Source organism: Aquarana catesbeiana, linkage group LG02 (genome assembly GCF_042186555.1).
Source record: "Aquarana catesbeiana isolate 2022-GZ linkage group LG02, ASM4218655v1, whole genome shotgun sequence".
Lineage (NCBI taxonomy): Eukaryota > Metazoa > Chordata > Amphibia > Anura > Ranidae > Aquarana > Aquarana catesbeiana.
Window position 1 is genome coordinate 438,876,023 of NC_133325.1, and position 23,670 is coordinate 438,899,692.

Genomic DNA, 23,670 nt, shown 5'->3' on the forward strand with positions numbered 1-23,670 from the left:
AATAAAACGACAACTATTTCTGATTTTTTTATTTTATATGTATTTTTTTTAACTTTTTTTTTTGTTTACAACTGTAACTTTTGTAACTGTAACCGGTTCCAGGTTTGGGTCTCTCAAAATGCAATGGCATCTTGGGAGACCCTGTGAAAGTGTGCCTAGTCTGTGCAGTGCTGTACCCTACGCTAATACTCAACTAGTGTATGGTAGCGTTCAAAACATTCAATAAATGCAAAGATCAGGATTGTCAGGACAGGAGGGACAATAATAGCGGGTGTCATGCCTATATCCGTGCTTTCTGCAGACACAATATCTTTTTTGGGGGGCTCGTTGGGTAGGGGTACTCAGGAGGACATAAAGAAAATGCCTCTCATGCAGCCGGCTTACTGCATTTGGTTGGGGAAGATGAGGTGGAGCACCGTCTGGAAAAAGAAGGGCTCTGACGATCTCTTCCTGGAATTTAAGGAAGGATCCAGTCCATCCTGAAGCTCTGTATAGCACATGAGCATTCAGCAAAGCCAAATTAAATAAATAAACAGACACTTTCTTGTACCAGCGTCTGGCCTTACGGGCAATTAGGTACGGCACCAACAAATGGTCGTTGAGGTCCACCCCTCCCATATTTTGGTTATATTTGTGGACACAGAGGGGTTTCCCCCAGCCTAAGATGGGAATCTACAAGCCGCTGGGGAAAGCCCCGGCGATTAGGTCGCACGGTGCCACATGCTCCAATCTGCTGATCGAACAAGTGACTAAAAAGTGGCACGCTTGTGTAATAATTGTCCACATATAAGTGGTACCCCTTTCCGAATAAGGGTGACACCAAGTCCCACACAATCTTGCCAGCACTTCCTATGTAGTCAGGGCAGTTTGTCGGCTCTACGTGGCTATCTTTTCCCTTGTAAACCATAAAACTACATGTATAGCCTGTGGCCCTGTCACAGAGCTTATACATCTTGACCCCGTATCTGGCATGCTTGCTGGGAAGGTACTGTTTGAATGACAAGTGGCCAGAAAACTTAATCAGGGACTCATCAACGCAGACAACTTCATGGGGAGTAAACAAGTCTGCAAAACATTGGTTGAAGCGGTTTACGAGGGGCCGAATTTTGTAGAGCCGATTGTATCCAGGGTCTCCACGAGGATGACAGAATTCATTGTCATTGAAGTGCATAAACCGCAAGATTTGCTCATATCGTGCCCTGGTCATGGCGGCAGAGAACAAGGGCACATGGTGAATTGGGTCAGTGGACCAATATGACCGCAACTCACTCTTTTTAGTTAGCCCATGTTGAGGGAAAGGCCCAGAAAGAGCTTAAATTTGGAAACCGTAATTGGTCTCCAATCTCTGGCAAGGGAGGACTGGGGAATAGTGGCAATGTGTTGACCAGCGTTCAAATTGCTTTGGTCCACAATAGATCTATAGAGATCTTCGGTGAAAAACAGCGAATAAAAATCCAGTGACGTAAAATCAAATGTTTCCACCTGAAAGCCGGGTTGGCCAGTGAATGGGGGAAGTACAGGTGCTGCAGAAGTGGTGGGTTCCCAATTAGGATTGGCGAATGCAGCAGGAAGGGCACTATGGGCATGACGGGCCTGTGTTCATCTTCTTGGTGGCAGCGGGACACCACTTGTGCTTGCCACCTCACCAGCTTGAACTGCACTTATGGGACTCACCACGTCACCACGTGATACTGCAGTGCTGGATTGACTACGACCAGCGTGTACTAGGCCTCTGGTGCTTGCCAGTTCACCAGAAGGAATAGCGGCGCTAGAACTGCTCTGCTCCATACGAGGGACCTGCGGTTCTTGCACATCAACGACAGAAGAAGAAGATTGGGGTCTGGTACGCCTGACCTTGGCAGGGACCACAACTCCGTCGTCAGAACTATCTGTCATGAAGCCGCTGTCCTCTACAGGATCGTATTCTGAGCCTGAATCTGACAGATGAGTGACTTCCTCTTCACTATCTGTCATGCTCAGAAATGTGTAGGCCTCTTCACTAGTGTACCTTCGATTTGCCATTTTGAGCTCTAAATTTAGTGGTACACTAGGGAGACTCACAGGTAAAAAAGCTCCTGACTGTTAGCGACTGTATCAAAAGGCTACCAAAAAAACTGTTAGCGATCGCAGGGATCAGGCCTGACTCTGCGAACGCTGCAGTTATGTGTGTTTAGTGTTTTGTAAGTGACAGTGATCGATCAATACTGCACTTGGGTGGGCTGGGCTGGGCTGGACGAAGGGGCTAAACGTAGGTGCTAGCAGGTATCTGGGCTGATCCTGCTAACACTGTGTTTTTGGGAACCCTAAACTGCTGGGGACGCTAGTATAGATCTGATCGGATCAGATATTGATCCGTTCAGATACTATACCACTAAGGGAGGTGTATGCTGCTTGCTTGAGTGTTAACGGTACTGGCACTAACCTGACGCTGCCTTTGGCGACGCAGACCCTATCTGACCCTAAAACTTAACTTATATCACCACCAGGCGATCAGGGGGTTAAACCTTTATTAGGTAATAAACGGCGGGTGCCCTGAAACTATAAAAAACAAACTAACTAGCGTCACCCGTAAAAGTTATATGGTGATCACTGGTGAAGGGGTTAACTAGGGGGCAATCAGGGGGTTAAAACCTTTACTAGGTAGTATATGGGGGTCCCTGACGCTATAAAATGCTGACGGCAAACCTAAATACTTACCTCCCTAACTAGCGTCACCTGTGACACTAATACAGCGATCAGAAAAATGATCGCTTAGTGACACTGGTGACAGGGGGGATCAAGGGGTTAAAACTTTATTAGGGGGGGTAGGGGGGTACCCTAGACCTAAAGGGGCCTAACACTATCTGCCCTACTACTTATAACTGTCACAAATGACACCAATGCAATAATCAGAAAAAAAAAACTGCTATTGGTGTCACTGTGACAGGGGGGTGATCGGGGGGTGACTGGGGGCGTGAAATGTGTGCCTAGAGTGTTCTACCGTAAGTGTAGTGTTGGTGCACTTACTTGGATGTCTTCTCTCCTCGGTGCCGGAACAAAAAGACCAACTCGAGGAGAGATGACATCACTTCCTCTGCCGCTGTTTACATTACAGAGGCAGAGGAAGATTGTCATTCGTTGGGAGCGATCACGAGGGGGTGGCCACGAATGAGTGGCCTCCCCCTCAGGACGGATCGCTCCCCTGACGATGCCGAACGTTTTGGGCCCGCTGGAGGCAAATCACGTACCAGGTAAGTGATTTTGCCTGCCTGTGCCATTCTGACACAGTATATCTGTGTTAGGCAGTCGGCAAGTGGTTAATTTCTGCATGTTCTAAAAAATTTGGACAAAAAAATTAAAGCTTCAGAAAACTTGCCATGCCTCTTACTAAATACATTGGGCTGTCTACTTTCCAAAAAAGGGCTCGTTTGGGGATTATTGTACTGTCCTGGTGTTTTTGGGCCTTAAGAAGTGAGATAGGCCTTTAGTACATCAGGATTGATACATTTTCAGGAACACAGTATACTGCATACCATAGTTTGTGGACTTTATAACTTTCCAATAGACTAAATAATAAACACTGATTTGGGTTATTTTCACCAAAGAAATGTAGCAGAATACAGTTTGGCCTAAATTTATAATGAAAGATCATTTATTTGCAAATTGTTATAACAGAAATGAAGAAAAACATTTTTTTTTTCAAAATTGTCTGTCATTTTTTGTTTATTTAAAAAAAAAATAAAAAACCCAGTGGTGATTAAATACCACCAAAATAAAGCTCTATTTGTATGAATAAAATGATAAAAATTGCATATAGCTACAGCATTGCATGACCACGCAATTGTCATTTAAATTGTGACAGCGCTGAAAGCTGAAAATTAGCCTGTGCAGGAAGGAGGTGAAAGTACCTGGTATTGAACTGGTTAAGGAGAAGCTATGTGCCCAATTATATACAAGCAAGAATTTAAAAAAGCAGGATTTTCCTTGCACATGATTGGACGATTAAAGTAAACACAGCTTCAACTTATTCAGCAAGTTCATGAACATTTACATTTTAAAATGAACACTCTTTTTAGTAAATCAAACTATAATGCCGCGTACACACGGCTGGACTTTCTGAGAAACTAGGTCCGACATTCTTCCCGCCGGACTTCCAGCAGACTTTCAGAATGGACGGACTTGCCTACACACGACCGGACTTTCCGGCAGACTAGGTCCGCCCTTCTTCCCGACGGACTTTCGCCGGAGTTACGGCAGACTTTCAGAATGAACAGACTTGCCCACACAAGGACAAGTCCGTTCATTTTGAACATGACTCGGGTACGAAGGGACTAGAAAAGGAAGTCAATCTTGCCGCTTTTATCGGTGAGACTGACATCTTGCGAGCCCCATCGCAGAGCATACCAGGCCCTTAGGTCTGGTATGGATTTTAAGGGGAACCCCCTACGCTGAAAAAATGGCGTGGGGTCCCCCCAAAATACATACCAGACCCCTATCTGAGCACACAGCCTGGCCAGTCAGGAAAGGGGGTGAGGACGAGCGAGCGCCCCCCTCCTGAACCGTACCAGGCCGCATGCCCTCAGCATGGGGGGTTGGGTGCTTTGGGGGAGGGGGGCGCCCTGCAGCCCCCGCCACCCCAAAGCAACTTGTCCCCATGTTGATGAGGACAAGGTTCTCTTCCCGACAACCCTGGCCGTTGCTTGTCGGGGTCTGCGGGCGGGGGGCTTATCGGAATCCGGGAGCCTCCTTTAATCCCAGCCTCCCCGACCCTATGTGAATGAGTATTGGGTACATGGTACTCCTACCCATTCACCTGGAGGAAAAAGTGTCAATAAAAAAACACTACACAGGTTTTTAAAGTAATTTATTAGACAGCTCCGGGGGTCTTCTTCTGACTTGGGGGGTATTCTTCTGACTTCAGGGGTCCCTCCGGCCTCTTCTCCCGGCATCCGGTTGGTTCTTCTCCGCTCTCTGGCCTCTTGTTCTGGTGTTCGACCTCTTCTCCCGGTATTCCAGTTCTTCTGCTGGCTCCTCTGCTATCTTCTGGCGCTCTTTTGCTAGCGGTGGCCCAGACTTCTGCCTTCTTGCCTTCTTGTCTTCTTGTCTTCTTCCCTCTTCCCTCTTCTCTCTTCTCATCTTCCAATGTTGACACAATGCTCTCTCCGGCTGCCATGCTCTCTGAACTCTCCGCTATGGCTTACATAGGCGGTGACCCCGCCCCCTTAAAACGACACAGTCTCTGGGCATGCTGGGACTGTGACGTTTTAAGGGGGCATGGTCACCGGGTGATGTTGAGAAGAACCAACCGGACGCCAGAAGAAGAGGCCGGAGGGACCCCCAAAGTCAGAAGAAGACCCCCGAAGTCGGAAGAAGACCCCCGGAGCTGTCTAATAAATTACTTTAAAAACCTGTGTAGTTTTTTATTGACACTTTTTCCCCCAGGTGAATGGGTAAGGGTACCATGTACCCCATACTCATTCACATAGGGTGGGGGGGCCAGCATCTGGGGACCCCCTTATTAAAGGGGGCTCCTGGATTCCGATAAGCCCCCCACCCACAGACCCCGACAACCAACAGCCAGGGTTGTCGGGAAGAGGCCCTTGTCCTCATCAACATGGGGACAAGGTGCTTTGGGTTGGTGGGGCCGCAGGGTGCCCCCCTCCCCCAAAGCACCCAACCCCCCATGGTGAGGGCATGCGGCCTGGTACGGTTCAGGTGGGGGGCTCTCGCTTCTCCCCACCCCCTTTCCTTGACCAGCCGGGCTGCGTGCTCGGATAGGGGTCTGGTATGTATTTTGGGGGGACCATGCCGTTTTTTCAGCGTAGGAGGTTCCCCTTAAAATCCATACCAGACCTAAGGATCTGGTATGCCCCGCGCTCTCTGCAATAGGAAAATTTGTTTTTCCTATTGCAGCGAGCGCGAGATGCAGTACCCTGCCCTTGCGTCATATCTGGTCCGTCGGACCAGCATACAGACGAACGGGCTTTCCGTCAGGAACTGAGTCCAGTGGAGTTACGACATAAAGATTTGAAGCAAGTTTCAAATCTAAGTCCGTCGGATTTCCAAACGAAACGGTCCGTCGGAAGTCCGATGCAGCCCACACACGGTCGGATTGTCAGCCGGATTCGGTCCGTCGGACCAGTCCGGTCAGAAAGTCCGCCCGTGTGTACGCGGCATTAGGGTTGATATACTAAAGGAGTAGAGCATGTTTTCTTTGCAAAGTTATTTTTCAATTAGCTTTGTAAATAAGGGGAAGCTGTGCTGACTTCGGTCATCCAATCATGTGCAACCAAATATCTTTTTTTTACTTTTCCTTGCATGTGATATTCTCTGCAAAGTGAATTTCGTTCTCTTCAATATGCTTATTCGTTTTTCAAGAAGACTAATAATAATGGCAACAGTAGGAACAGCCTACAAGGCCTCATAAAATGATTGTATAAGAACAGAGAACATGCTTGTAAATTAAGCTTAATAAACATCATAATCTCTCTTGAGTAATAGACATCAATATGCTATCCATTAGGTTCAATCAAGAATCTGCGCTTCTCCTTGTGGGAGTTATGCTGAGAGTGGTTAATGACAAAGTACAGGTATATAAGGAGATAATTAGGGCCCAACTATCTCGGCATGGGTCATCCACGCCACCCCTATTGGTTCACGCTGTAGACTAGAAGACTCCGCCAGGAATAGCCTGAGCTCATCTCAGTAAAACCTTGTGTTTTTTTGTCTCAAGAGCTTACTGTCAGACCAGGATGTTTTACCTCCTGGTCATTATCTGTAAATATATAGTAAACAGTGGAAATCTAAGACTGTTTGCCAGTGTGACAAATGAGCAGTAGAGGAAAGAATTGAAAGAGAGAAGCAAAGAAATTAGAGTTGATGGACCCCATGACAGGGTAGGGGAGGGGAAAGGTCTTCCAGGAAGATCCATTTAAAGTAGTACTTCAACCAGAAAAAGAGGCACTTTTATATAGCATGCCCATAGTTCCAGATAGCAAATAGCAGGAGCTTGGCTATAATTTATTCCTAGGACATGATCCAGGAGATTTTCCGCTGTGTTGCTAAGATGGAGATCAAGGGTTTCTTCCAGGCTCCTGCAATCGTGATTTTAGCACCCAAAAACAAAGAAAGATCCGAGTTTGAGTGTGTTTAGGGACTTTGCTTACTCTATGGTTCAGAAGGGCGATCGTAGGGTCTTGGGGAACAGCTACTCCCATAAGTCTCTGTACTATTTGGAAGAACATGTTCCAATAGCTTCTGATGCGGGGACAAGTCCACCAAGTATGGTACATGGTGCCATCAGATTACACCCTCTGTAACACAAGGGGGAGGGGTCTGGGTAGATCTTGACCAGTCTAAAGGGAACATAGTACCATCTAGTAAGGATTTTAACATTTGCTTTGATATTAAAGAGATATTCATGACGCCTTTAAAGGAGCGTCGGAATGAGTTAAACCTTGTCCGGAAATAAGTGTAGTTCTAACTCAGATTCCCAGGATCTCAGGTAATAAGGTTTGTCCAAATTGTCCACCAAGGAAGAATATATAATAGAAATGCCTCCTCTCTGATTCATGATATTGGAACACCATGTTTCATAAACGGTAGTTTTAGGGAGGATCGGGTTTATTCAGCCAAATAGAATGTAGGAAATATGTGATTTGAGAGAGTCTGAATTTTTCATCATTCGGCATTTTGAGTTTACTAACACAATATCCTAACTAAATAGGACCCAACGAGGTGAAGAAGTGGCCCCTTATGAATAAACCCTTATTCAGCCACCATCGGAAGGCTAAAATATTCATGCCTGGGGGGAACGCTGGTTTATGAATTAAGTGAGAGAGGGGTCTGATTTTGGATACTAACGTGCCCTGTTTGTGGAGTGCATCACAAAGTGCTAGGGAGTGGGATAGGGTAGGTACCAATACAGTAGGTCTTAATTTAGGGGGTCACCAAAGAAGGTAATCGATTGTGTGAAGAGGAACTGCTTGTCTTTCTATATAAACCCAATCAGGTTTAGGACCTCTGGAGTATACTATGGAGATTTGAGCCAATTGTGCGGCCTGATAGTACCACCATAAATTGGGAAGAATTTTTTCCCCAGATGAAGCTAATTATTTTAGATTGAACTTTGGAGAGTGGCATTTTCTTTATAGGTATGGAGAGGGAGTGAAAAGTGTATGTTAGATGTGGCAGCAATCTCATCCTAATAGCATTTACCCTACCCAATCAGGACAGACTGAACTTTGACCACATTTTAAGTTCCTCTTCTAGCTTCCTAAACATGGGAAAGTAATTAGCTGCAAACAGATTGTCAATCCTGTTTGATTTCTAAATATGGGATAGAATCCGCGGTCCGAGTACATGGGAAATGGTGTTTGAGCTATTCCACTAGTGGGGATTGAAATGTTTAAAGCAGCAGATTTGGTGATATTTACTTTGAGACCTGAGATAGAGCCAAAGTCTTGAAGAAGCTGAAGTACATTGGGGGTAGATATCAGTGAAGAGGTAATAAAAAACAGCAGGTCATCTGCAAACAGCATGCATTTATATTCCTGAGATCCGCAGGAAACCCCTTTAATATTGGGGTGGGATCTAATGGCAATAGCTAATCTTTCGATAGCAATCGCAAATATTAGCGAGGATAAGGGGCAACCCTGTCTAGTCCTTAGTGTCTAGTGTCTGAGCAGTGGCTGAATTTGAGCACTAGGGTTAGAGTATAATGAATGGATAATTCCTAAGAATTTAGGGCCAAAACCCCACCTCTCCAGTATTTCAAACAGGTAAGTTCAGCAGGTGGAATCAAAGGCCTTCTGAAGGTCAACTGATAAAAGAAAGCCTTCCTGTGGAACCCCCCCGTCCCATTGGGAATGAAGTAAGGAAAAATATCTATGGCTGTTCTAATTTGGTCTGGACCCTGTCTCCCCAGGATGAAGACAACATGATCTTTATAAATATATTTAGCAATAAAGCTGGATAATCGCATTGCGAACATTTTTGCCATCATTTTGAGATCATTGTTTGTAAGGGAAATTGGATGGTAGTTACTGACCTCACTCACATCTTTCCCTGGTTTGGGAATGACCGAAACAAAGGCTGTGTTTAATTCGTTATCCAGTGTAGCACGAGCCTGAAGAGAGTTGAAGAACCGTGCCATATAGGACACCAGGGAAGGGCCAAACTTCTTATAGTGACAAACCGAAAAACTATGAGGACCTGGAGATGTGTTTGTTTTAAGCGATTTAATGACCTCTAAAATCTCCTAATTTTAGTTCAGCAGTCGTGCTATTTTTAAACTCTGGGGGGGACATCTAGATTTCGAGGTCCCCTGGTTTTATTTATCCAGGGAGAGGTCAAATGGTATGTTCGAATCATCCCCTATGATAACAGTACCCTTGAAGTGGGGCCTCAAGACATGCATCATAGATTCAAAAAATTTCCTTTGGCACTAAATTGGGGTATAGTATGGCACAAATGTATAAGTCCCTGTCTATAGTACCTACGATCAATAAATAATGACCTTCAGGGTCTTTAAGGATTTTTGATTGGGAAAAATGTAATTGTTTAGAGAAGCATATTGCTACACCCCTTGTTTTGTTTTCTGCATTAGCTAGGAAGAATTGCAGATAACTTTGGTGGATGAATGAATGGTCCCTTGTACTAATATTACATCTGTCTTTAAGGAGTGATAGTATTTGAATAGTTTTCGTTGTTTTACTGGGAAATTAAGTCCCTGCATGTTATGAGTTACAATCTGTAGCTTCAGATTGTTAAAAGTGGATTTAGACATGGATCAGAGGGTTAGGCAACTCAGAAGAGGTATATTGTATATCTCACCCCATTAAAGAGAATACCCTGGCAGAGTTCATCCTTCATATTTTGGTTAGGGTCCTGGTCCTGTGTGTTGCTGAGGGATGAGCTCCTGGAAGACCTTAAGTAGAAGGAAAGTTGTAAGGAAGGGAAAGGGTAGACAGATAAAAGAAAGAAAGGAGGGGATCAGGAGAGATAATCATTAATAAACAAATATGACTGAAAATTCTAAAACCCACCCAGTACAAGAAGGGCCCAGCCACTTCCTGTCCCATGCCCTGAGAAGGGCGATGCCCCCAAAGTTGGGAGTCATCAATCTGACTCTGAGACGTAAACACGGTCATCTCAGTGGCAGATGGAGGTGCACTGCAACCGCTATAGTCACCCCGCCTAGTGAAACTTTAACAAATACCTATATAAAAATACAGAGTCTTGTCCCTAAGTGTTAAATATAGATGGAGCCTGGGCAGCTGTCCCCAAGCTGCTCCCCGACTGTCACGTACCTGGTATCAGAGCCCAACTGTAGAAGGAGACCTCTCTTACAGCCCTGGCTCGGGGACCACTGGGGTTGCAACAGTGGTGCAGGAGCACAGTGAGGTAGGAGCGCCTGTATGATCCATGGTAGCTGATGCAGGTAGTAGAGGTGATCCACCGGATGGAATGGTAGCAGAAGCAGTAGGAAGCGGTGGTATATGTGCGGGTCAGCGACCCCTGGATCTAGGCGGAGCTGGATCAGGAACGGACTAAGCAGAGTGAGACAAGCCGGGTCAGAACGGGCAACAGATAGTACAATCAGCAGGCAAGGGGTAATCAGCAGGCAGGCAGAGGTTTGGCAACAGGAGATCAGTAGTTTCAGAAGTAGCAAGGTCAAGCAGGCTGGGTCACGAGAGGAGAAGGCAGCAGTAGTCAACGAAGCAAGGTCAGGTAACACAGCAGGTCCAGGATCAGACTGAGGTTAAGCTGCAGATCAGACAGCACTGTACCAGAGCAGCTGCTGGCCTTTTAAAGGGGAACTGGTGCTAAGCTGAGTCAGCGCACACGCACGTGTGCCTGCCACGTGCTCTCGCACACGTGCGCCTGCACTCTGGGCACGTTCACACGCCGCTGCCTGGTACAGCGTGCTCCCATAGGAACATGTGTGTGCATGTGCGCACGCCTGAGTGTCTGTCCTGCCACAGGATATCCCTGACACCAACAGTGACAGGTAACCCCATAATAGTCAGGGCACTCCATTGTCGCCTGGGGTGAACTGTGAAGGCCCATCCAGAATTATTTGTTTATCGTAGCTCTAGCTTTGGGTAATTATCCTATCATAAGAGGGATCTCTAGATAATACTGTGAGGGAGAACTTAGTTAAATTGAGGCTATTAGCAAGCTGGTAGCATACGGATAGTGGGGAGACCCTGAGCTCCAGTTACTGCAACATATAAAATATAAACAACTTGTAAACACTGTATAACATCGGGTCCAAACCTTTTCCACTCCCCAGAGGAGCCCCTTGGAGAACCTGGGAAACAACTCGGCAGGAGAGAAAAAAGAAAAACAAAAAGGTAATTTGGGTAACTTGTGAGGGGAGGGATATCACCCTAAAGTTTAGTTCCAAAGAGAGCAAAACAGGGCGACTTGTCCACAGCCTGTGAGTCTACATCAGGGAGGTTGAGAGTCTCTTGACCTTTTGGATTGTTGTTTTTGCCAAACAGGACTGAGTGGGCTCAGTGGAGAGGGCCTTTTCGTAGATGATGAGCCTCTGTTGGTGGGTGGGTTAGGGATTTCTTGGGAGATCAGCCCTAGATGTAGAAGCAAATGCGAGCTTTCCAAAAAGGATGAAAAATCATGGGCTTTATTCTGTTAAGAAAAATTCAGGCAAAATGGAAAGGACCATCTGTATGATTTATTTTTGTGTCAAAACCTGGAGAAGGGGCTTCTAAGAGTGCCGTTTTTGGTCTGTGTAGGGCGAAAGGTTGGCAAACACTTGGATTTGTTGACAATGAATTGTAAGTCTATCCAAATTGCGGGACTTTTCATCACCTCTTCTTTGACAGCATAGAAATGGGGTTTGACTATAATGTCCAATGGTAGGCCATCTGTGTGTGGTTGTTGCAGAGCCCTTTGGGCCCTGTCTAGCTCCAAACGGTCCTCTGGGTTGACAGGGATCAGTTCTTTAATAAAAAAGTGTACTGCTGGGTAGACATCTTTCACTGACTCAGGAAGGCCCGGTATTCGAAAGTTATAGCGCTTAGCTCTATTTTCCAGATCATCAATTTTGGACATAGCACTCTCTAGATGGTCCTGGAGTTGCTGTATTCTGACTGAGTATTGGTTAATTCTGGCAACTGATTGGTTAGTTTTCTTTTCCATTATGTCCATCCGTGCTCCTATTTGTTAGAGATCAGCATGTATAGAAGATGGGATCTGAGCTGCTGTTTGGGCTAGGCCCCTGGAAAGCATTTTGGAGAAGGCTAACATAATGGAGGGGAAGTCAGTAGGTGTTGGAGGGTAATTGTGGGCCCCCATCTCAAGTGTATCGGGGCTGGCCAGCATATCACTCATAGGAGTAAGGTTGAGACCTTCTAATGTCCTCCCAATTAAGAATTCAGTGGATGCAGGGGATAAAGCAACCTGCTGTGGGGTACACACTGTGGCTTTCCCCTGTAGAAGTGCTGGAGTGTTTGTCTCATCCTGATCAGCATCCTGATCTGCTATGGACTCGTTTGGCTCAGTGTATGGGCCACATGGAGTTGCGACTGCCATTTTGGATAGGCCGGTGCTGCAGCAGAGCAGAGTTTAGCTGATGGGAGAGGTCACCAGGTGACTCCCGCAGTGGAGCAGGACCAGAACGAGGGCTCTGATGGCTGTGGCAGGGATCAAAGGACCGGATCGGTTCGGAGCTCCAAGACTAAGCGGCCATCTTGGACGCGTCCGAGCATGCCCAAAGTAAATTTTTTACTTACAGTAAATTCATCTCATTTACTATGCAAAGTGAAAATTTATTTGCAAAGATCCGTTACTTCTTTAGCAAATAAACCTCAAAGTCTTTGAAACCAAATTTACTCTAGATGAGATGATGATTCACTATATCAACTGTAGCACTTAATAAATCTTTTACTGTTCTGATTTCAGTTAAGTGAAATTTGATTTGCTTTCCTTAATGCGTTGCATTTTGCTACTTGGTTTATTTCTTGGGAAGGCCATTTAAATGGTAAGGTTTCAATTTCTAATATACATTAGGCTACTTCAGATGTGCAGAAGGGTGGATATATATATATATATATATATATATATATACTGAATAAATTATTTAAATTACCTAAAGTAACACATATAATTATCAACTTTCTTCTTTTGTACTAGGGTGACAAGTTTATTCTAATTAAGCATTTTTTTGGACCCATTTAAATTGGAACTGTACTTTTAGTAAAATTATTCTTAAAAATAATTCCCCGCCTCTAGTAGGTTCTAGATTTTAGTAAGTTTTCACTGTGCGCCCACTAGGAACTGCACAGTCACCTAATAAAGAACACCTGGCTGGATTGTGCTTACTCAGTAGAATCTTCCTTCATTCTTATGGACAGGCAGTCCAGCAATCATCCCTATGGGATATAGACATGTGCGGTTCGTTTTGTTCAGAATAAATATTCAGACAATTTTTTTGTTATTTGGAGATTCGGATATATCTAAATCCCCAAATTACAGTACAAACAAATTTTACTGAATTCTCCAAATAACGAAACAAAATTTGTCTGAATTTCCAAAATTCAAACTGAAATTCGACTCAAATTTTACATCAAATTCCATCTGAATTTGAACTGTAAACATATTGTTGAAATCAAAGACTGTGTGTGTTATTATTGTATCAATTCAAAATAATGCTGATTTTGTTAAGCCAAAGGTAATTTAACCACCTCAATACAAGGCACTTAAACCCCCTTCCTGCCCAGACCAATTTTCAGCTTTTGGTGCTCTCACATTTTGAATGACAATTACTCAGTCATGCAACACTGTACCCAAATGAAATTTGTGTCCTTTTTTTCACACAAATAGAGCTTTCTTTTGATGGTATTTAATCACTAATGGTTTTTTTATTTTTTGTGCTATAAATAAAAAAAGACGTACATTTTGTGAAAAATTGCCTTTTTTCTTTGTTTTTGTCATAAAATTTAGCAAATTAGTAATTTTTCTTCATACATTTTGGCCAAAATTTATACTGCTATATATCTTTGGTAAAAAATAACCCAAATTAGTGTATATTATTTGGTCTTTGTGAAAATTATAGAGTCTACAAACTATGGAGCCAATCACTGAAAATTGAAAACATCTGATCAGGCCTTCAGTACATCAGGTGAATCTAATTTTTTGAGGTACTAACAAGTCAGTAAAGTACAAATACCCCCCTTTTTATAAAGTAGACATTCCAAGGTATTAAGTAAGTAGCATGGTGAGTTTTTTTAAGTTGTAATTTTTTCCCACAATTCTTTGGAAAAGGAAGATTTTTTTATTTTTTTTTACAAAATATTTTTTTTTACAAAAATGCATACAACAAATTACACCCCAAAATACATTCTGCTACTCCTCCTGAGTATGGCGATACCACATATGTGGGACTTTTACACAGCCTGGCCACATACAAGAACCCAACATTGAAGTAGCACCATTAGGCGATCTACGAGCATAAATTGCACATCTCATTTCTCAACCACCTATTACACTTTTGAAGGCCCTGGAGCACCAGGACAATGGAATTGCCCACAAAATGACCCAATTTTAGAAAGCAAACATCCCAACGTATAATCTATGAGGCATAATGAGTCTTTTGAATGGTTATTTTTTTTCCAGAAGTTTTTGGAAAATGTGGAAAAAAAATCAAAACGCATTTTTTTTTTACAAAAGTTGTCCATTTATAAGATATTTCCAACACATAGCAAATACATAGCAAAAATGACACCCCAAAATACATTCTGCTACTCCTCCTGAGTATGGGGATACCACATGTGTGAGACTTTTACACAGGTTGGCCACATACAGAGGCCCAACATCCAAGTAGCACCATCAGGCGTTCTAGGAGCATACATTACATAGATAATTTCCTGGAAACCTATCATTTTTGAAGGCCCTTCATATCTCTAACACATAGCATGTACATACCAAGAATTACAATCCAAAATAAATTATTTTGCGGAAAGGGTAAAAAAAAGTATTACCTGTGCTTTTAGTGGTGTTCACAGAAGAGAGCAGTGGTCCAGGCAGCAGTCAGGGATGTGTTTAACGACAGCAATAGTAATTATCCAGGCAGCAGGCAGGAATATTGTCTATAGTCAGCACAAGGATATTGTCAGCACAGCCAAAGCATTTGTCCATAGAAATTGTCCAGGCAGTCCAGACACTCATTATTATACCACTCTCCAGCCCTTCATAAACATACTGCCTCTTTCTACAGCTAATTATTTGCATAGTCCAGGTAGCAGGCAGAGGTGTGGTCCATTCATGAGGCAGGCAAAGGCATGATGGCAGTAAGTCAGCAGCAGGCTGAGGGCCGCAATTGGGTAAGACCTGTGCACAGGGGCACAGGGTTAGAGGTTTCGACCCACCCAAATCTCTATAAAGGCCCCGGACTCCAGACCCTAGTCTGGAAATTACAAAACACGGAGAAAACAAAAAAATTGTTTTCTCCATGAGTGGTCCATTCATGCGGCAGGCAAAGGCATGATGGCAGTAAGTCAGCAGAAGGCTGAGGGCCGCAATTGGGTAAGACCTGGGCGGCACAGTGGTGTAGTGGGTAACACTTTCGCCTAGCAGTAAGAAGGGTCGCTGGTTCGAATCCCAACCATGACACTACTTGCCTGGAGTTTGCATGTTCTCCCTGTGCCTGCGTGGGTTTCCTCCGGGTACTCCGGTTTCCTCCCACACTCCAAAGACATGCTGCTAGGTTAATTGGATCCTGTCTAAATTGCCCCTAGTATGTGTATGAATGTGAGTTAGGGACCTTAGATTGTAAGCTCCTTGAGGGTAGGGATCGATGTGAATGTACAATGTATATGTAAAGCGCTGCGTAAATTGACGGCGCTATATAAGTACCTGAAATAAATAAAATAAAATAAGACCTGTGCACAGGGGCACAGGGGTAGAGGTTTCGACCTACCCAAATCTCTATAAAGGACCTGGACTCCAGACCCTAGTCTGGAAATTACAAAACACGGAGAAAAAAATTGTTTTCTCCAACCGGAAAAACTATTCTGGAGCCCCTCACATATGTGAGACCCCTGTGTACTACAGTAGCAGGGCAACAGATAAGTCCAAGCAATAGGCAAAAGCATAGTCCATAAAACAGGCCAGGGTCAGTTCACGTGCAAGCAGTTCAATTGGTTGGCAGAAGCATAGTCACAAAACAGGCCAGAGTCAGTTCACGTGGAGGCAGTCCAAACGGTAGGCAGAGGCATAGTCAAAAAGCAGGCCAGGGTCAGTTCACATGGAAGGCAGTGGCATGGTTATTTGGGGAAGCATGGAAAATGGTCAGCACAGATGATGAAAATGGGGAAAATATGGGCTAATATTTTAGGGATGTATGATAAAGTTCGAAGCATTCACCAATGCAAAGGTCAGGTTGGGAGGGACACTGGGGACAACGGAAGCTGGTATCTTTTCGAAACCCTCTTCTGCTGCACATGCAACATCTTTTTTGCTGTCTTCGGCCTGCTTCCGATGGTGGAATGTTGTACGGGAAGTGGCGTTCATGAAGTCGGCTAACAGCATCAGAGCGAAGGTCTTCTGGGGCGAGTCTTTGTTGATAGATGAGGGACGTGACTACTACTTCTATGAATTTTAGGAAGGGGGCGGGGCTTTCTGTGGATTTTGTGTAGACTATGTAGGAATTATAAACGGCCAAATGGATGAAATAAATTGCTACCTTCTTGTACCAGAATCGGGGGCCTCCTTATTGACAAATAGGCTGAATCATTTGATCATTGCAATCTACCCTCCCCATGTAGAGATTATAATCTTGGACACATGTCGGTTTTTCAATGGGACCTCATCTTCACTGAACTACAATTGTAGTGTTATCGTGAATGGTGGACATCATGTGCACGTTGCTGTTATCCTTCCACCTCAAGGTCAGCACTTCATTGCATCTCAGTGTTGCTCTTTCCCCCCTTTGCAGCTTTTTGTTTACTATGGATTGTGGGAAGCCCTTCCTATTTTTTCTTGAGGTTCCACAGGCCAGGGTTTTTTCGATGTATAGATGTCTGAAAAAGGGCAGGCTGGTATAAAATTTGTCAAGGTATATATGATATCCTTTTTTCAGAAGTGGGTAAGCCAGGTCCCATATGATTTTTCCAGTTGTGCCCATGTAGGCCGGGCACTCAGGGGGCTGGAACTGGGAATCTCTTCCTTCATATATGCGGAACGCATACAGATATGCCGTGGCTGTCTCACAGAGCTTGTAAAATGTTACTCCGTATTTGGCCTTTTTGCTAGGAATATATTGTTTTATTCCTAGCCGGCCTGAAAATGGTACCAGGGACTCATCCACACATATATGCTTCTCGGGGACATAGAGTTCTGCAAATTGTTGGGAAAATAAATTTATCAGTGGGCGAATCTTAAATAACTTATCAGAAATTTGGATGATTGTGGGGAGGGCACTGGGTGTTGTCGTTAAAATGAAAGAATCTCATAATCATCTCATATCGGGACCTGGGCATTGCGGCAGAATACATGGGCGTATTGTGGATGGGGTTGGTGGACCAATAGGCATGTCCTTCATTTTTTTTTGTAAGCCCCATGTTTAGGGTGAGGCCCAAAAACAATTTGAACTCCTCCAAATTCAGATCTCTCCACTCAAACGGACGGGCACGGTCACTGATGGGTGACAGGGCGCGGTCACTGATGGGTGACTGTTGCACCGCTGATGGTCACTGATGGCAGTCTCTTATGTGACAGGTGCACTTTTATGGGATGACTGTTGGATGACAGATGACAACGGGGCGATGGGACACTTGTGTTGGTATAGACACTACTAAACACAGATCTGTAACTCACTGCTCCTGGCTCTTCTCTCCTCACACTGGAAATAGTGTGTGAGGAGAGAAGAGCTGGTAACAGCTAGTTACCGCTCTGTGTTTACATTTAGTGATCGGCTGTGAATGAAACACAGCTGATCACATGGTACACAGCCCTGGCCAATGGCTGTTTACTATCGTCGGTGACAAGCAGTGTTCTCGGGAACACGCCGCCACCGACATGCACGCGCAGCGTGCTCACGATCGCGCGCATGCGCTGTGCAATGTGGGGAGTTACCATTCCTGATCGGCCGTGACTTCATCACGGCCGATCACATGGTAAACAGCCATGCCCAGTGGCTATTCACCCCTGTCGGTGATGAGCGGTGTCTCAGTGACACTCCGCCACCGACAGTACAGGGCTGCACATACACGATCGTGTGCATGCCCTGTTTAAACGGGCTCATGTCATATGACTTCCGCCCAGAACTAGAGCCTTACTGTCCCGCCGTCATATGACAGTGGACAGTAGGCTAGTGGTTAAAGAGTCATTGTAATCATTTAATGAAGATTTTTCTTTTGTTTTCATTCACTTTGCAAGTGTAAAATTAATTTAAAAAAAAACAGTAAAATATAAATATTTAAAAGCATTTGTACTTGACATAATTTTTTCTCAGTATTGTACTTAGTAAAATGTTGAAGGGAAGACACTACTTTTATTAATTACAACACTTCACATATTTTGAATAAATATGTTATTAATACCAACAAGATCGATGTGTATAAATAACAATAAGATGTTTAGTTACTCGGCTGCCGCATTCGAATCGAAAAAAAAAAAAACGAACATGTTCAATTTGACCGATTCGAAATGTATCTATTGGAACGTTTCGAATCGAGAACAAATTGGTAAATTCGAAGGAAATTTGAAAAATACATACAACGAATTCCGAATATGCATCCTGAATACGAATCGAAGGAATCAACCGAATTTAACAAAACAAAATAACTAGATTATCTAAACTAAACAAAACAAAACAATTTTTTTTCATCATGCACATGTCTAATAGGATAGGGACAGGCAGTGGCAGGACAAGGTTCTTAAGCGCCCAAGTTAACAATGCCAATGTGCCTCCAGCCCCCAAATTCTAATTCCAAAAACTAACACCAATTTAAAACTCATATATACAGTAAAGTGAAGGTTAAAGTAGTTCTAAAGTTAAAACTTTTTTTTTTTTACCTTAATACATTCTGTGCACTTGCTGTACTCCCCCTTTTCCAAAGACTTACCTGACTCTTCTATCAATCCAGCACTGTGCACAGTAGCATCTCTTATCTCCCCTTTCCCTGCTTTCACAGGCTTCACCAAAAGCATCATGGGCAGCTCCTACTGCTGTTAGTCAAATCCCGTCGTGTGGGACATGCTGTGTGTGTCAATGAATAGCACACAGCTTGCTATGGGGCACACACTGAAGAGGAGAAGTGGAGAGCGCCTGCGGGGGTCCCCAGAAGAGGATGAATAGGGCTGCTCTGTGCAATACCATTGCACAGAGCACGTAAGTATAAAATGTTAATTTTTTTATTTAAAATAACATTTTGCCCTTAGAACCGCTTATAGGGAAGGTAATGAAGAAGTTAAAAATAGATGTACAAAATTACAAATCTAGGTAATTAAGAGTAATTCATTAATTAAATAGAATAACCAGGGCTGGTGCTACCACTAGGCAAACTAAGCAGCCGCCTAGGGCGGACTTCTGCCTAGGGTGCCTGGCCACTGGTGTTTCTACTCTCTTCTCTCTGCAGCAAGCAACTAAGTCTCAGCATCAGTAGGCAGCTGCTGCTCCAATCACACATAGTGTCAGAGGTGCAGCAGCAGCGGAGGACTGTGTCTGCGTCCCGACTCCCGAATGAATGCAAGCAAGCAAACATTCATTGATGGGCACTGGTAGGCTGCATTGATGGGCACTGGTAGGCTGCATTAATGGGTGCTGGTGAGGCTGCATTTGATGGGCACTGGTGGGGCTGCATTGATGGGCGCTTGTAGGCTGCATTGATGGCCGCGTGAGGCTGCATTGATGGGCCCTGGTAGACTGCATTGATTGGCGCTGGTGAGGCTGCATTTGATGGGTGTTGGTGGGCTGCATCTGATGGGCACTTCAGTAAAAAGGTGGGGTATACATAGACAGGGCAAAGGGGGTGGAGTCAGGGGTGGGGCCAATGGGGGGCGGAAAAATGAGGTTTTGCCTAGGGTGTCAAAAATTCTTGCACCAGCCCTGAGAATAACTACAAATTTTATTCTGTGATTTGTCCCTAGAATCATGTTTCTAGTAGAAAGCATGTTTTTCATTTGGTACTAGATGAACGAACAGTAATTTAAAAAATGTACACGCAAACAAGAAAGAAATCAGCAAAAAAAAAAAAACTAAGACAAGAAGGGAATGTAAGTTAATAAAAGTATATAAGGGTTCACTAGGGGGTAATAAGGGATAACATGTTTTCTTAAAGAAACTTTTTTGTTTATACTTTTGTTTATTTAGATGTAACAGTAATTAATTAATGCAATCTATGGTAGCTTTCATTCATAAATGAATGCAGAGTAGGACCTGCAGAGTAGTAACCCTGGGTGGCTCTCCCTTTGTAATCAATAGAGCTCTTTGACAGCTGGATGCTGTGCTCTATTTTCCTGCAGCGCACACACAGCTCATGATACATCACTGACAGATGAGCAGAGAGCTGCTGATTACACAGAGAGAGCTGCGATCACTGCAGGACAGTGCCCAAAGCAGGTGCCTCTTTTTCTTTTGCCTCAGCCCAGCCTTGTGGAATGGTATGCGTGCGATTTGTGGGGAATCTTAGAGGGTAGGGGTATTTAAATGACTAACTATAAAAGTACAGCTATGCTTTAACTGCATAAGTGATGTCCAATTGCACTTTTGTTATAGTAATATCTAACTATTTGGTATAACTTGCATAGTAAAAATAAAAATACATCAGAATACATTACCAAAGTAAACTGTATATCCTTTTTCTACTTCATGCAACTACTGTCTGCATATACACTTGAGTGGAAGCTCTAATCGGATCCCATTAGGAAAAGTGCATTTTGACATTTTTGCTCTAAAGGAATTTATAATAGTTAGGTAAGTTATTATCTTATTTTACTATGTGTATTAAAGTCAAATAAATACAAATAAATATTTAACCACTTGACCTCTGGAAGGTTTTACCCCCTTCATGACCAGGGCATTTTTTCTATTCAGCACTGTGCTACTTTAACTGTCAATTGTGCGGTCATAAAACTCTGTACACAAATAAAATTGATATCATTTATTTCACACCAATAGAGGTTTCTTTTGGTGGCATTTAATCACCACAGGGTTTTTATGTTTTTCTATATAAACAACAAAATACAGAACATTTTGAAAAAAAAAAAAACAAGTTTTTCTTTGTTTCTGTTATAAAATTTTGCAAACAAATAATCTTTCTTTAAAAAAATGTGGCCAAAATGTATTCTCCTACAGTTTTTCAGTGAAAATAACCAAAATCAGTGTATATTACTTAGTCTATGTAAACGTTGTAGAGTCTACCAACCATGGTATAAACAGTATATTTGAAAATTGATCAATCCTAATATACTGACAGCCTATCTTTTTTTTTTGATGCCCTAAAATGCCAGGACAGTACAAATACCCCTCAAATGATCCACAAACCAACATAAAGGGGAACCAAACAGGTCATCCCAAGAAACAAGTTGTCCTCTGATGAATTGTCACTGTACCGGGCCAAAGGACAAGGCAGGGGGTCTAAGGTCCAAAATGAGGGATGCCTAACAAAGGCTAATGCACCACAAGACTGCATGGTGAGGTGCAGGGCTGTGCTGCGCTGCATACGTAAAAGCGTTTCGCATACACACACACGTATGTTTTGTCAGGAAATATCTAATCTCTCATTCATGATCTGAATGGCATACTTATAGATGGCCAATTCTCCAAGATGATATGAGACAGCCAACCATTTATGTGGATATGCGTTTCCACCATCTCAAGTATCCCATGTATAGCTTGCCCCAGATGGGAAGCCCTTAGTAGGGCCATTGAAACCCAGTGTAGTCCTTCCTTTTTTGTTTTCTCCCTAGTTGGTTATCCGGAATAAACCATAGGACATTGGAATTTCTAGAGGGCAGTGATGTGGCGTCAGTGGAGTTCTTATGGTGCATTAGCCTTTTGTTAGGCATGCACCATATTGGCCCCTAGACCCCCCTGCCTTGTCCTTTGGCCCGGTACCAGGGACAATTCATCAGAGGAAAATTTGTAGTACACATGAATGTGAGTATGGGGCCCTGTCTTTTTGATTGTGTGTGACAACATTGTCCACTTTGTAATTGCTGGTGCTTGGAGGTATCAGCCAATCGGCCTAAAAAGTTTTGATTTTTGATACATTTTTTCAATAAAGTATTTTTTCTAGATAACAATATTGTGGTTGATTCTCCTTATACAACTTCTGTTTCTTGAGATGACCCATTTGGTTCCCCTTTATGTTTGTTTGTGGATTGTCACTCAGTTGCGGAGGTACCCTGCCGGACGAATCGGTCTAGTACAAATTGGTCTAGTATATTATAGACTATGCAGACCCCATATATCTGAGTTAAGGCCCCCTTTTTAGTTTTTATGTTGGCACCCCTCAACTTATCCCTTTTTGGAAAGTAGACAGACCAAAATATGTAGTAAGAGACATGGCGAGTTTTTTGAAGTTGTGATTTTTTGTCACAATTTTTTGAAAAATGAAAAAATTAAATAAAATGTGTTTTTACATACATTCATCAGTGTAGTACAGCGTAACATTCATCAGTGTAGTACAGCGTAATCATATGACTTGTGAGGCGGTGATCAGGGATACTGACTGGGGACAGTATTTAAGAAAAAAAAATGTTTTTTATTACATTTTTTAAAACATTTTTCCTTTTTTTAAGATTTTTACATACTGTCATCAGAGTAGTTTAGTGTGACCATGGTGACACTGCACTACTCTTCTGGGAGGTGATCAGGGAATTTTTTTTTACACTTATTTCCTTTTAACAGTGAGGATAGCAGTTATAAGCAATATTTTTAACTGTCCTGAATAGCTGCGCACATCCCTCAGCCTGGAGCTGACGCCTTGCTACAGTAAATGTACTGTGGGTGGGCGGCAAGTAGTTAATATAGGACGCATCCATATAACAGGATTCTGAGAACCTTATGAGTTTTCTGAATAGGGAGAAATGGCAGTTTGCCTTCATACTCTTTCTATCTGATTAAAACTTTCCATGACTCTGTGAAAAAGGGGGAATTGGGACAGCCCATCAGTCTGTAAGTCCGAGAATATTCTGACTCATTCAGTTGTAGGTATGTGTTAATTTCAGCACTGGCTTTGTAAACAACAGGCTTTTTCAAAAGAGCTGCTAAGAATTAACAGGAAATCATTTGAAATAAGCTTACAGCTCCATCTGCTACCTATAAATATAAGTATGACATATTCCTATAACAATTATCTTGTCAATATCACTTTTTTTGGTCCTTAACAAAATTATGAGAACAACATATATACAAAAAAAATATACATTTTCTTTAAAGTATCCTTAAAGTAATATTATGTTTCAGGATGACAATACGGTGGGAACTTGTATAATGTCATGTTTTTAGGTCTACATGCAAAAAGTCCTCCTACTGGTATATGTAACCCCATAAAAATATATAAACTCTTAGTGCAGTATACAAAATTTGATGAAACACAGCCTGTTTCATGAGATGCAGGTTTTCTGGAAAGTCAAATTTAACTAAACACATCTGGGTCCACGCTTATGTACATTTGGCTTATCGATGAGTAGAACTCGATAAACACTGTGTTAATTATA